The sequence below is a fragment of the Sinohyriopsis cumingii genome, chromosome 2, assembly GCF_028554795.1.
Source record: "Sinohyriopsis cumingii isolate HCF-2022 chromosome 2, ASM2855479v2, whole genome shotgun sequence".
Taxonomy (NCBI): Eukaryota; Metazoa; Mollusca; class Bivalvia; order Unionida; family Unionidae; genus Sinohyriopsis; species Sinohyriopsis cumingii.
The window spans coordinates 72,728,940-72,741,326 of record NC_142962.1 but is presented as its reverse complement, the minus strand read 5'-3'; the positions used below and the strand labels follow the sequence as shown (position 1 = coordinate 72,741,326).

At 34.1% G+C, this 12,387-nt stretch overlaps 1 protein-coding gene across 1 annotated transcript in view; it reads left to right on the top strand.

Annotated features, from left to right (window-relative positions):
• LOC149805160 (uncharacterized) overlaps positions 1-12,387 on the top strand; it is a 36,345-nt gene that overhangs the window by 11,151 nt on the left and 12,807 nt on the right. The window lies entirely within an intron of this gene.

Genomic DNA, 12,387 nt, shown 5'->3' with positions numbered 1-12,387 from the left:
TTTTTGAGCTGACATATCATTGAAGCGACAAAGTTTCAGTAAAATCCACCATCCACTGTAGAACAAGAAATGATTATGAGCAGAATATCTAATGCACCAATATCCCTGCATGCTCTTTGTTGAAGGACTGCTCTGGTGGTCTAAGTGGTTAGAGTATCTGCCTTGGATGTGGGAGGTCATGGGTTCAAATCCCAGCTGAGTCATAGCAGACTTATAAAAATGGTACTGTTCTAGCAGCTGCCTCCCTTGGCACTCAGCATTAAGAGGTTACTGGCTGGCCTGATGTCAGGATAATGAGACTGGCTGAGACATGATGTTACATGTCTGTGGCATGATGCCCAGTGTTAGACATCACTATAAACTGCCACACTGCAGACATTGTAGTGATATGACTGAAAAATTGTAAGTGTTGTTCATAATAGAATAACTCCAGTGGAGTTATTCCTTTCAATAAGTCCTTTCAACCTGCAGGATAGAAAACAGACATCACATTTTACTAATTAAACATGGCAAAAATCAGGTTAATCTTCCATCATAGATGAAAGAGAATTCAGAGTCATCTGCAATTTTTTTTAGTACCTATATGTAATAGAGACACTTTACAAGTATATTTACTTCCCAGAGCCTTTTAGAATTGTGGGTACAATTAGGTAATAAAATTATAGATCACAAAGAAGAAAACTTTTTAAATAAATTACTGAAAAAATTCCAAAATTTCTGGGCCAGTTATATATGTCAAAAGCAGTTTCAGTGAGATTTTTTGAGTTTAAAAAGGTGGCTTTTGATAAAACTTAAAAAACTGAATTTTTATATGAATCAGATATTATCATTATTATTATTATTAGTAGTAGTAGTAGTAGTAGTAGTAGTAGTATTGCTGGGTTCTAGAGCTATGATGGTTGAACTGCGTCACAACCTTAAAATTCATTTTTGGCATTATTATTTAAGTAAGCAGACAAAACCTTTTGGCTCCACAGAGAAACTGGAATAGAGCAAAAATCAATCCTGCTTGTTGTTGCTGAGACTATTTTAGGCTGCTATGATGTCTGCAGGATAATTCAACAAGTGTGGCCTTATGTACCCAGCTACAAGACAGGCCATAGTCTGCAGGCCCTGACCTTTTGATTTCTAGATGAACCAGGTGAGGTTCATCATCTCTCTTAAGACAATTTACCCTACACTTGTTATATGACCTTGACTTTTGACTAGAAGGATTGTTGTTAAGTTTTTATTTTGAAAAATAATCATTGAAAAATTAAGAAATGTAAGTATTCTGGGATGTAACCAGTGTCAGGACAAAGCTGAAATTTCATTGAGCTTGTAGGTTATATACACATATAAAGTGTTTCTCTATCATATTTCACTTTTTTGCAATCTTGCAAAACAAAAACTACAGATAACCCTCACATACTTGCTACCTAATTTCATCATTTCATTATAAGCAGCCAAGGAGAAATCTAATTTGGTAAACACATAGATAAAAATAGTCATTTTATTAGCACACTTGATTGGATCAGCCTTGACTGCAGTTTAAATGAGGTGAATAATGAGGTAAATTAATATTAGAGATATGCAACCAAAATCAAATTAGGTTCATAGTCACTGGTAATTGATCAACCAATATATATACATGTACTGTATATATACTCCCAATGTACAATCTGATAGGGCTTCAGAACCTTCATTCATTATATTTCATTAATCAATGGACAGACCCTGATGGATAGAGGTTATAATGAATTTCATAATGGCTGTGTATTAATCAGTTAAAAAGTTAAAATTAAAATATTTTAAGGCTTAAGGACTACATATATTTTTGTAGTATTATATAAACACCTTTTACTCATTCTTTACATTTTCATTTAGCATAACCAAAATAGGATGCAAATTGTTGTTGGCTTGGGTTTAACACCATTTTCTGTGCATGATAGGGTATATGTGGTGGTCAGTATACAGTAACTGATGGAGAAAAAAAAACAGTAAAAACCCTAGTAAGAACCAGCAACCTATGGGAAGCTACTGGAAAGTTTTCTCACATACCCACATTGCCTGAAACCAAGACTTGAGCCCATACAGAGAGAGGTGAGTGGGCAGTGATCAATTAAGTGCTTTAAACCACTTGGCCACCTTGTGCCCAGATGCAAATTGTAAGTGTTTTAGCATTGGTTTTATTCTTAAAAGATTTATTTATTTTCCTTCGTATCCTTTTAAATATATATTTTTTAAATTATGTTTTCATGGGTACCAATAAATATATTTCTCAGAAAATAATGATAGGATTCTTCTTCATAGGTGTATGATTTATTTTATCTCCTGTCTTCAAGAAATACTTGAGACCTGGCAGTTATCAACATCAACTCAATTTTTAAAGTTTTTATTTCAACCCCATAATTGTAGAAATACTGGTAGAAATTAGATGAAACTTTTTATACTTAATATTTAGGGAGTTGAAATTGCTTTGTTTTAATTAGGGCAAATCCCAACCCACTAGGGGGAAGGGGGAAGGAACCCCCAAATATTTCCATATTTTTGATAGAACTCAGTTCATATTTGCTTTGATCATTCTATAATCCTTGCGCTTTATCTTTAGATTTATCTTTGAAATATTGCATAAGTAGATAGTTACGTTATGTTTGGACCAGCATTGCCCCTGGATCATGACCCAATAACCATTTACTCACTTTCTCAGCATGATATTGCAAAATAACTTTTTGTAACCTGGTTGACCCTTGGATCTCTCCTTGCTTTCTGGGGATTGGTCCCTGGGTTAATCACTTAGAAATTTTGTTCATAGCCCCACCCTTGAAGCACACTTACATGTAATTACAAGGGGAATTCATTTATGCAGTCAGCTTAGTTTTCTGGGTCTGTTTTGGCCTCAGACTCACCAGCAAATGGAGTCGCACCCTAGGACTCATAACTTGGAAACCATTCAGATTCCTATGATAAGCATACACTTCCTCTGCATGAAAAGACCAAGTCATTCATGCAGCTAATTAGCCCCTGAGAGACAATATCCCCATTTGAGTAGGATGGCACCTGACAGAGATAAAATCAGCAAGCACATTCTTAGAATCAGCAATGCCAGTATGCTCTTTGGAAAAAGATCTGTTGCATGTAAAATTCAAACTGAAGTATTGATTTGCTAGTTTATGCTTTCATTAAGTTTGAATTCTGGTGTTTCAGAAATCTCACATAATAATTGTTGAGTTATTGATTTCAGATAAAATATATAAAAAATGTACGCAGATTGATTTTCTTGTTTTGACAAATAATCAAAGTTATGGCTGGAGAATTCCAGTATGCAGCACTATTGAATATTCATCATCAAAGCATTGGAACGGCTTTGTGTTTGTCCTACATCGTTACCAGACTTGTGACAAAGGTATTTTTCAGATTTTCTCCAAAATTCTCATCTGGTACCAAAGTTATGTTTTTAATGGCTACCAACTTTGTGAGTTTCATTGCAATCAGAAATGTTCTGCTAAATTTGTACTCTTGGTGGCTGAATCCATTTCAAAGGTGTGATTTCCAGAGCAACCAGGCAGAGAAAGGTATTTTGAGAGTGCCAAAACTACTGAGCCAACTTCAGTCAAACTTTAAACATGTTTTTGGAGTGTTTTTCCTTGTAACCATGTGACATTCATAGAAATCGGTAGAAAACTGTTTTTATTATCTCCTTCAAAACTCTCAGTGCTGTCAAACTTAGGATAATTTCTTTGGATGTAATCTACTCAAGTCCATAATTGAAATAGGTCAGTTATTTAGGGAGGGGTGGGTGCATCAGCCAAAGTTATAACTATTCTGTTATTGTTCATTCAGTCAGCTTTGATATCCTTTGCTCTAAGCCACTGCTGGTGCATGGTCTTCAGCCTGGAGATTGCCTGGTATGTGCAGTATAACTATATTCTTCTATTTCTTAGGATTGATTTATTTTTCCTGTACACAGATTGGTAAGAAGAATAGTTTAGGAGTCAGTGTGTTGGATGCATACAATCTATAAATCCACAGTTGAGAGTTACAAAATCTATAGACTCTTTGATAATTTATGAGGAAGTGAGAGATGCGGTAGATGCGGTTATCCTCCTGCCATAAGTTATTTTTGTCCATGTTCCACTTTAGTTATTATTTTACAGTAGAATTGTGAAAAAGGTAATTTATCCATGAGTTATTGGAAATGCTACTATTACTAATGGTACTACTAATTTTTTAATGCATATGGCTAAGTTAGAACACAAACATGTCTTGTCTTCCTTGAGGCATTCAGCTACTTTCTATCACTATACATGAATCTAGCTAGCAAAACCTGTTTTGGAAGAAAGGAAAATCACTATTTAAAAACGTAACAGTTAAATGCTTTCAATTTACATTAGTCTGAACATATCAGTCATGTTTAAACAAATACTTATATTAGCATGTGCATAGACAAAACAGATGAAAAAGAAGCAAGAACTTTGCCAAAAAATATATTGGCTTTCTAAAAATCAGTCAAACCAGAGCTTTAAACATTTGACATAATTTTCTTTTAAACTTTCAACAGAAACTAGCTCTTCAGACAGGGGGGCAAAAATTCCATGTCCATGGAATATTTATTAAAACTACATCTAAATTATTCCATGTTGGGTTGGAAGGTTCATGCACTATGTGAGATTGACTGTAAAACATACAGGTGAAACTTCCACTAGAGTGCAGGCCAGATATGTGATTTTTAAAGCCTCACCCTGTCATGCAAATAAGTGGAGGAAACCAGGTTGCAAGCTGGATGCAGCACACAGCCCATAGGTTGCACATGCCTATTGCAGACATGTTTTTCATGATTTTCATAATTTACATGTAGTTTTCTGACATTTACATGTGTAGACATGTCCAGTCCTTTGAAAGTTTTTTCTTGTATTTATTTTAAGCCATTTCAGTTATTGGAAAGGAATACTAGCTGTTGTGCATGAAGGAACATCAGAATTAAGCAACCAACTCTCTTTTGTTCTTGGTATCTTGTTTATTGTTTAAACTAACTCATGGGACCTTTTCACCATATTGTCAAACAGTAGCCAATAACTTACAATAGCCAATAATTTACAAAATGTAGGCAGTACAACATTTTCTAGTTTGTATGAGTAGGTATTTTCTAATGTCAATTGGCAAAGTTATTTACTTGTTAGAGATCTACCGACATAATCATTATGTTTGCCCCCATTTTAAATAACTCCCAACTATTGCTCTTAAAACTTTTTGATCATTAACATTTTCATTTAGTTGTGTTATGTGATGTGGTTTGGATTTTTAACATAGCTTTAACAATTTTTCAGTCATGTCGCTATGATGTCTACAGTGTGGCAGTTTATAGTGATGTCTAGCACTGGGGCATCATGCCGCAGACATGTAGCATGATGTCCCACCCAGACACATTATCCTGACACCAGGCCAACCAGTCCTAACACTAACCTCTTAATGCTGAGCGCCAAGCGAGGCAGCTGTTAGTACCATTTTTGTAAGTCTTTGGTATGACTCGTCTGGGGAGTGAACCCACGACCTCCTGCATCCGAGACAGACGCTCTAACCACTAGGCTACCGGAGCGGTCTTTTTCATCTAGTTGACCATCTGTAGCCTATGTTGCAAGCATCTCAGACGTGGCCTGCTCTTATACAGTAGCCATTTTCTTTTATTGTGACCATCAATATTTCTTATATTGCACTCTTGCTGAGCTTCAACAGTAATTACATCACCACCTTGAGCAGATAATTAAAACCAAATTAATTCTACAGTAATTACATCACCACTGGAAGCTGTAATAGTAACATTCATCAACATTGCAAAGAGGTTTATAATGGGATTTATAATGTTTCATGAGATTTGTTGCTCAAAGGAGTAAAGACTACAGTGGTCAGTTGCTTCAAGTTATATTTTTGTTGTTGATAAAAACTTGTCCGTTGGGTTCGTGGATACATGTGGACACTGGATCTTGAATCAGATTTACAACATATGTAATGGATCAGTGTTACTGGGTGAACTATTTTAAACTTGTAGAGTAAAATTTTTGACAATTTTATGAAATCCTTATCTTCTGTTGACATCATTATATATATCAGATTCTGCATACATGCTATGCAGAAGAGATTTAAAATTCTAGACAGTGGAGTCATCAAAAGATGAAGGATCAACTTCACAGTCATTGTTTAGTGGCATGTTACTACAGCTACCATGAAATTGTATCAGGCTAGACAGTACATTTTGGTATTTCTTTTATGAGTTGGGTAGAGGGGGGCTCTGAGTGGCTGAGTGGGCTAAAACAATGACCGTTACGGATCATTGCCATCTCACCTGTCTGCATAGGTTTGAGTCTCGGGCTTGGCAATGTGTGTATAGCCTATATTGTGCTAAAAAATGGCGTTTAACTCTACAACAACAGCAACATTATGATTTGGTGACTGTCTTCTTGTCATTTTGTTTTCTGGGGTTTTTTTGGTCTTTTTTGTTTTTACCTAAACCATTTCAGCCATTTCACAACCCCTGATGTTACAAGTCAGTTTCTGTTTCTTGATATCCTGTCCAGAACTCTTGTCTCATTTAAGTACAACATAACTTTATCTTTCTTTTATACATTTGGGAGGGGGATATAGCCCTGGGCCATCATTTTCAATTCTTTTACATTTAGTTACTTATCTGGAGAGGGCATTTTATGAAATAAATTGATTTTTAATTTGTAGGACATAGATTGGAAACTTTCATTATCTGACGCTGTCAGCTGATTGGAATGTTATATAGCTGGACTTGTGTCGTATTCAATCAAGTGTTTTTTTTGTTGTTGTTGAGATTAATAGGAATTTGTTCCAGAACACAGAGTATTTAAATACTACTGGTAATTGGATATTAAAGGATTCCAGCTATGAAAGGATTATGTTGCTATGGAAACAAGTGGAAAAATCATTGGGGACTAAAACAAAGTGCATAATTCCTCTTTGTTATTTCAGATCAGGTATCACAGTGTTTTAATATCAAGATTTATACTGTTGGGGGTGGGGTGTCTCAGAGGTTTTCATTATGAGTAACTGGATCTGTTGGATTCATGAATCAGATGTTCTTGTCAGAATATATTTAACTCAAAATATATTGAAGTTTAAGCAACTGGTTTATTTTGTGCAAATACACTTTCAAGAAACATTGGCATATCATTTCTTAGATAGCAAATTCAAAGCATAAATGGAATTTGTAACTGAAGGTAAATTTTACACTTTTAAGAAAATATTATTTGGAATGCCAAATGTACTTGCTTTTAAGAAGAGTCCAACTGTAAACTGCACAGACCCAGATCTGCCAGCTCATTATGCACTGGCAGATCTGGATCAGTGCAGTTTGTTAGTAGTTATCAGTGTAGCAAACGGTATGGACCCTGATCTGCATGTGCATTTTGCAATGGCAGATCAGGATCTTTGTTGTTTGCACTTTGACTTGACTTATAAGTGAGTATAGATGGTAGTGCATAGTGGAGCAGCCCTATCAGACTGGTGTAATTGCAGGTCATTGATAAGTGAAGCAAAAATATATGATTCTGTAAACCAGGCATGTGCAGCTTTTTCCAGTACTGGGCCAGATAGCTATTTTCAAATGTACCCAACTGGATAAAACCAAGTAAAAGGTCAGACGGGGCACACAGCCATAGGTTGCACATGCCTGCTGTATCCTGTCAAAGTACATGAATGAACAGAAATAAGCTTAATGTTCTTCACTTTATTCTCATTCCTTATTGCTTGTTCTTCACTTCAGTGGATTGTTCTCTTCAAAGACAAGGAGTCAGATAGAACTAAATTGGACTCGTCATTATATGTTTTATAAATGGTGGACTTTAAGTCTAGCAGTTTTTGTCTTAATACTCCAGGTAGACAGCTACTTGTAGGTATGTCACTTAACGGAGATCAGTCTGATACTACACTGTATTGTCCCCCATCTGAATTTTTTGAAGGCATAGTGGTTAATATGCAAGCAGTATGCATGGTGCTGTTACCATAATATGCACTCAGACCATTATTTAATTAAATCCTGTTACCGTAATATATGCACTCAAACCATTATTGAATTACATTACCATAATATGCACTCAAACAGTTATTGAATTAAATCCTGCTACCATAATATGCACTCAAACCATTATTGAATTAAATTACCATAATATGCACTCAAACTATTATTGAATTAAATCCTGTTACCGTAATATATGCACTCAAACCATTATTGAATTACATTACCATAATATGCACTCAAACAGTTATTGAATTAAATCCTGCTACCATAATATGCACTCAAACCATTATTGAATTAAATTACCATAATATACACTCAAACCATTATTGAAATAAATTACCATAATATGTACTCAAACCATTATTGAATTAAATTACCATAATATGCACTCAAACCATTATTAAATTAAATCCTGTTACCATAATATGCACTCAAACCATTATTGAAATAAATTACCATAATATGTACTCAAACCATTATTGAATTAAATTACTATAATATGCATTTAAACCATAATTGAATTAAATCCTGTTACCATAATATGCACTCAAACCATTATTGAATTAATTTACCATAATATGCACTCAAACCATTATTGAATTAAATTACCATAATATGCACTCAAACCATTATTGAATTAAACCCTGTTACCATAATATGCACTCAAACCATTATTGAATTAAATCATGTTACCATAATATGCACTCAAACTGTTATTGAATTAAATCCTGTTACCATAATATGCAGTCAAACCATTATTGAATTAAATACAAGCAATATTTTATTGAAAATCTTTCAGTGAGATTGCATTGGAAGGAAAGCCTCTTTTTACCATTTCCTGCCTTTAGCATTATTGTTCACACATTTTTTTGATATTTTTCTGAAAAGGAAAGTAAATTTTTTTAATGTAATATAAAGTTATTCATTAGTTGCTGAGACAAAATTTAGTTTCTGAGACAAAAAGCATTAACTGAAAAACTTGTAAAAACATCTTGTCAAGTATGTTTCCAAAGCTTCACATTTTTTGTAAAGGTGTATACAGTTAATGCATAATTTGTAGTAGTAATTGCATTTAATTTATTTACTGGACTATAAGCTAGTACGAGTCTGTCGTATTACCCAGTGATCTGTTTTTGTTTTTGGTCTCCTGCTAGCCTGCACAGTTGACAAGTGTTATTTATGAAACTTTGCAGGAATGTTTTTTGTGTGACATGCTGAGTAAATTTTCTTAGGGTGGTTTCCAAAGTCACTGTGTTGGTTCCATTGAAACCAGGTGAGAAACATATTTTTGCTTAATTGTTACTAGAATAGAAGAGACAGTTTTAATCAAGTGTTCTGCAGCTGTTCCTTGTCACATGCCCTTCTGAAATTTTGTTCTTCTTAGAAATGGTGTTTTCCACATCCACTCAGGCCTAACACCTATTTTTATACTCCTCAACAGCTTAACCAGAGTTGATTAAACTTGATAGGAGTGTTCTGTAAAACCTGTTGTACCAAAACACGGCAGTAATGAGATACCCTGGCATCTTGCTTTCAGGTTTCTTACATAAAAGGCTGATCAGGCATCCAATAGAAATAGCACAAAATTTAAATTATTTTTCTTGAACTGATTAACCAGTTTTGCCCAACATTTAATTGCTGAAATTTATATCAATGATGCCAAATTGCCAGTTAATTTGAGGAATGTTAGTAAAAATGAAATAAAAATGTCTCAAAACCTCTACATCAATTCTGCGCTGGTTTAACATGTGTTATATATATTTTATTTAATTGTTTGTAAGTTTTAATTTTTTAAATTTTATTACATGTTACTGTAATGTAACATTGTTTGCTGGACTTGACCTTGTCTAAAATTGAGTTCATTTCTACTTGACCTGACTGACTTGTAAAAAAATATCTTTTTCGATTTATGTAAACAGCTATTAATAGCTTCATTATACTCAGGTGTATGAGCTTATTAACCAATTATTATTCAGGTAAACAAGAAGTGGTAAATATGTTGATCAGGGTCAGGGTTTTGGAGATTCCTAAGTGAATGTTATAGGCTATTGCATTGTAAATAAACAAGGCTCATTAGATCATTCTAGAAAGTAGAAGGTTATTTTCCATTAGGTAATGGTTGCTTTTAGAAAATCCTAATGTGACCTGAGATCAAGCAGAGAACTATATTATTTTGTGACTGTGGGGATTTTACCAGTTGTGCATTAATATCTAGCACTTTAAGTTGTACTATGTTGTGACCAGTTTGGGTTGAATTTTATTTTCTTCAAATTATTGAATTCAGATGATTATTTTCTCTGGAAATACAAAAGTTCTCTGACAAAATTCTTGGATAAAGACATTCATCGGAATTTATACTGAATTCAAACCTGGAATAATATTTCTGTGATTCAAAAAGAGACTGTTGACACATCAGTACTTTGTAGACCATTACATACACGTCATCACCTCAATTTTGGATCTCTTCGGGACTTGAATGGAGTTTTATTCAGGACTTTTTATTACTAGGACTTGTGTCTTTAATTCTTGGATTATTTTTGGATTTTGTTCGCAATACTTTAAGTTTTATTTTCTCATTTTTCACTTTGTATTGTAGGAAATTAATTATTTGTTAAATTTTACAAAGCATGTTCTCTTCACTTTTTTTTGTTACTTATTTTAAGAGCATAGACTCGTAACACAGAGAACATCATGTGATTGTATATTGCTTGCAAAGATATTAACTCAATTGAGCATCCAAAACCAATCCAATAGCAATCCAGTTCAATACCGTTGTCTTTCTCGGTAGAAAAGGCATTATACATTCATTTCTGTGGCCTGATATTGCCAATCTAGTCCTTCTGAAAGTACTATTAAAAAACAATGATCCAACTTCTAATTGTTTTGTCAGTTAGACACAGTCAGGACATTTTCTTCAGCCTTTGTTTGATGTAATAGTGTCATTCTTTTAAATTTGCAGTTAAATGCCTGATTCTTACCTGTACATATATTAAGGAGATACTATTGAATAAAAATGGCGTGAGAAACACTAGTTGATTGTTAAGTGTTGTGTATATCTCCAGCTTTTGGGGGAGGTTACTCCTGGTACATGATTTTGTCTAATTTTTTTAATTTTCATTCATGATTGTAAATTGTTGTTGTTGTTGTTGTGGGGTTTAATGCCATTTTTCAGCACACGATAGGCTATGTATGGCGGCCAGTATTAATGGTGGAGGAAGAACCCAGGAAAACCCTGGGAAGAACCACCGACCCACGAGAAGCTACTGGCAAGCTTTCTCACATACCCACATTGGCCAAATCCTAGACTCGAACCCATGCAGACAGAGGTGAGATGGCAGTGGTCCATAACAGGGAGCGCTTTAGACCACTTGGCCACTCGGGGCCCCTGATTGTAAATTGTAGTGATTATGTATAGTTGGATTTGGTATTTATGCATAGGGTCTATTTTAAGATGTTACCAATGCAAAATTGCTTAAGATCTATAAATAGATGCTTATGTATGTGTTTAAAGCTACTAATAAAAAAATTATTTGTAAATATGTTTACGAGATTCTGCCTTTTTCCCATTGGACAGATTTGTCAGGTTTTATCTTAGAAGAATTAAGTTAATTCCTATTGGATGAGTTAGGTCATATGAACAGATATTTGAAATAATAGATTGAGTAGTAAGATCTGTCACATAGGGTCTATTGTGACATATAGTTGTAATAGACTGATGAAATTGTAGTTAAGGAGAGGTTTGAGAAATCACATTCATTCTCATTTTGGAGTCATTCTTTTTTCTTTTGTTTTTGGTTTAACATAAAGTCTGCAGACATATTTTATGTTGTACTTAGATATTATTTGATAGGAAAAACATTTGTTTAGTTTGTTCATTGGAAATATAATGTGCTCATTGGACTTTTCATGTAATATTATTTTGGAACTTGTTAATGGCTACAAAAATTGCAGACGATAGCATCCAACACAAAGTAGATTCCCAACCAATTTTTAATGTTCACCCAAGCTAGGGATTAGGACAACTGCCCTTTACACAGAGCAGTTTAGTAGTTTTAAACCAATATGGCCATAGTTTATCAAAACTATAGAATAGAGACAAAGTCAAGGTTCATTAGCAGCATAAATTCTTGTTTTTACAGTGATGACAAATGCAGACCCCAAATCCTATGGGTCAGATTCTTTATCAGTATCAGATGTGTGAACTTAAAATGTAAAATTTGTTTCTAACATTACTATATCTGACCGCTTAAAATCCTTTAAACTATAACTACCACATACACCCATGTCTCTTGTCATAATGATAATGAATATTTATACAATAACTTTTGGAGGGAAATGTTAATCATTAATATGATGCCAACAGAACTATT